Raw genomic sequence first — 3,489 nt, 5'->3', positions numbered from 1 at the left:
TGAGCTAAACTTGGTATGTGTCCAACTCCTAGAAATAACTTCATGCCCCATCTCCCTTACTTCCAGCTAGTAAGGATCACATAATTCCTAACAAAGTTTTGACACAGATTCCCAATTCTGGCATTCAGAACATATAGCACGTTGCTGTAAGCAAGCAGATTCTCATTAAAGATGCAAGTTACTCTGTAGGAACAAGTTTGTATAGGTATTTCAAAGATGCCCAGAACTGAGCTAAACTTGGTATGTGTCCAACTCCTAGAAATAACTTCATGCCCCATCTCCCTTACTTCCAGCTAGTAAGGATCACATAATTCCTAACAAAGTTTTGACACAGATTCCCAATTCGGGCATTCAGAACATATAGCACGTTGCTGCAAGCAAGCACATTCTCATTCAAAGTTGCAAGTTACTATGTAGGAACAAGTTTGTATAGATATTTCAAAGATGCCCAGAACTGAGCTAAACTTGGTATGTGTCCAACTCCTAGAAATAACTTCATGCCCCATCTGCCTTACTTCCAGCTAGTAAGGATCACATAATTCCTAAGAAAGGTTTGACACAGATTCCCAATTCGGGCATTCAGAACATATAGCACGTTGGTGTAAGCAAGCAGATTCTCATTCAAAGATGCAAGTTACTATGTAGGAACAAGTTTGTATAGGTATTTCAAAGATGCCCAGAACTGAGCTAAACTTGGTATGTGTCCAACTCCTAGAAATAACTTCATCCCCCATCTCCCTTACTTCCAGCTAGTAAGGATCACATAATTCCTAACAAAGTTTTGACACAGATTGCCAATTCGGGCATTCAGAACATATAGCACGTTGCTGTAAGCAAGCACATTCTCATTCAAAGATGCAAGTTACTATGTAGGAACAAGTTTGTATAGGTATTTCAAAGATGCCCAGAACTGAGCTAAACTTGGTATGTCTCCAACTCCAAGAAATAACTTCATGCCCCATCTCCCTTACTTCCAGCTAGTAAGGATCACATAATTCCTAACAAAGTTTTGACACAGATTCCCAATTCGGGCATTCAGAACATATAGCACGTTGCTGTAAGCAAGCACATTCTCATTCAAAGTTGCAAGTTACTATGTAGGAACAAGTTTGTATAGGTATTTCAAAGATGCCCAGAACTGAGCTAAACTTGGTATGTGTCCAACTCCTAGAAATAACTTCATGCCCCATCTCCCTTACTTCCAGCTAGTAAGGATCACATAATTCCTAACAAAGATTTGACACAGATTGCCAATTCGGGCATTCAGAACATATAGCACGTTGCTGTAAGCAAGCACATTCTCATTCAAAGATGCAAGTTACTATGTAGGAACAAGTTTGTATAGGTATTTCAAAGATGCCCAGAACTGAGCTAAACTTGGTATGTCTCCAACTCCAAGAAATAACTTCATGCCCCATCTCCCTTACTTCCAGCTAGTAAGGATCACATAATTCCTAACAAAATTTTGACACAGATTCCCAATTCGGGCATTCAGAACATATAGCACGTTGCTGTAAGCAAGCACATTCTCATTCAAAGTTGCAAGTTACTATGTAGGAACAAGTTTGTATAGGTATTTCAAAGATGCCCAGAACTGAGCTAAACTTGGTATGTGTCCAACTCCTAGAAATAAATTCATGCCCCATCTCCCTTACTTCCAGCTAGTAAGGATCACATAATTCCTAACAAAGTTTTGACACAGATTCCCAATTCGGGCATTCAGAACATATAGCACGTTGCTGTAAGCAAGCAGATTCTCATTCAAAGATGCAAGTTACTATGTAGGAACAAGTTTGTATAGGTATTTCAAAGATGCCCAGAACTGAGCTAAACTTGGTATGTGTCCAACTCCTAGAAATAACTTCATGCCCCATCTGCCTTACTTCCAGCTAGTAAGGATCACATAATTCCTAACAAAGTTTTGACACAGATTCCCAATTCGGGCATTCAGAACATATAGCACGTTGCTGTAAGCAAGCACATTCTCATTAATGATGCAAGTTACTATGTAGGAACAAGTTTGTATAGGTATTTCAAAGATGCCCAGAACTGAGCTAAACTTGGTATGTGTCCAACTCCTAGAAATAGCTTCATGCCCCATCTCCCTTACTTCCAGCTAGTGAGGATCACATAATTCCTAACAAAATTTTGACACAGATTCCCAATTCGGGCATTCAGAACATATAGCACGTTGCTGCAAGCAAGCACATTCTCATTCAAAGTTGCAAGTTACTATGTAGGAACAAGTTTGTATAGGTATTTCAAAGATGCCCAGAACTGAGCTAAACTTGGTATGTGTCCAACTCCTAGAAATAACTTCATGCCCCATCTCCCTTACTTCCAGCTAGTAAGGATCACATAATTCCTAACAAAGTTTTGACACAGATTCCCAATTCGGGCATTCAGAACATATAGCACGTTGCTGTAGGCAAGCACATTCTCATTCAAAGTTGCAAGTTACTATGTAGGAACAAGTTTGTATAGGTATTTCAAAGATGCCCAGAACTGAGCTAAACTTGGTATGTGTCCAACTCCTAGAAATAACTTCATGCCCCATCTCCCTTACTTCCAGCTAGTAAGGATCACATAATTCCTAACAAAGTTTTGACACAGATTCCCAATTCGGGCATTCAGAACATATAGCACGTTGCTGTAAGCAAGTAGATTCTCATTCAAAGATGCAAGTTACTATGTAGGAACAAGTTTGTATAGGTATTTCAAAGATGCCCAGAACTGAGCTAAACTTGGTATGTGTCCAACTCCTAGAAATAACTTCATGCCCCATCTCCCTTACTTCCAGCTAGTAAGGATCACATAATTCCTAACAAAGTTTTGACACAGATTGCCAATTCGGGCATTCAGAACATATAGCACGTTGCTGTAAGCAAGCACATTCTCATTCAAAGATGCAAGTTACTATGTAGGAACAAGTTTGTATAGGTATTTCAAAGATGCCCAGAACTGAGCTAAACTTGGTATGTGTCGAACTCCTAGATATAACTTCATGGTCCATCTCCCTTACTTCCAGCTAGTAAGGATCACATAATTCCTAACAAAGTTTTGACACAGATTCCCAAATCGGGCATTCAGAACATATAGCACGTTGCTGCAAGCAAGCACATTCTCATTCTAAGTTGCAAGTTACTATGTAGGAACAAGTTTGTATAGGTATTTCAAAGATGCCCAGAACTGAGCTAAACTTGGTATGTGTCCAACTCCTAGAAATAACTTCATGCCCCATCTCCCTTACTTCCAGCTAGTAAGGATCACATAATTCCTAACAAAGTTTTGACACAGATTCCCAATTCGGGCATTCAGAACATGTAGCACGTTGCTGTAAGCAAGCACATTCTCATTCAAAGTTGCAAGTTACTATGTAGGAACAAGTTTGTATAGGTATTTCAAAGATGCCCAGAACTGAGCTAAACTTGGTATGTGTCCAACTCCTAGAAATAACTTCATGCCCCATCTCCCTTACTTCCAGCTAGT

The sequence above is a fragment of the Diceros bicornis genome, chromosome 20 (assembly GCF_020826845.1).
Source record: "Diceros bicornis minor isolate mBicDic1 chromosome 20, mDicBic1.mat.cur, whole genome shotgun sequence".
Classification (NCBI taxonomy): Eukaryota; Metazoa; Chordata; class Mammalia; order Perissodactyla; family Rhinocerotidae; genus Diceros; species Diceros bicornis.
Note: the sequence above shows the minus strand (reverse complement) of the source record.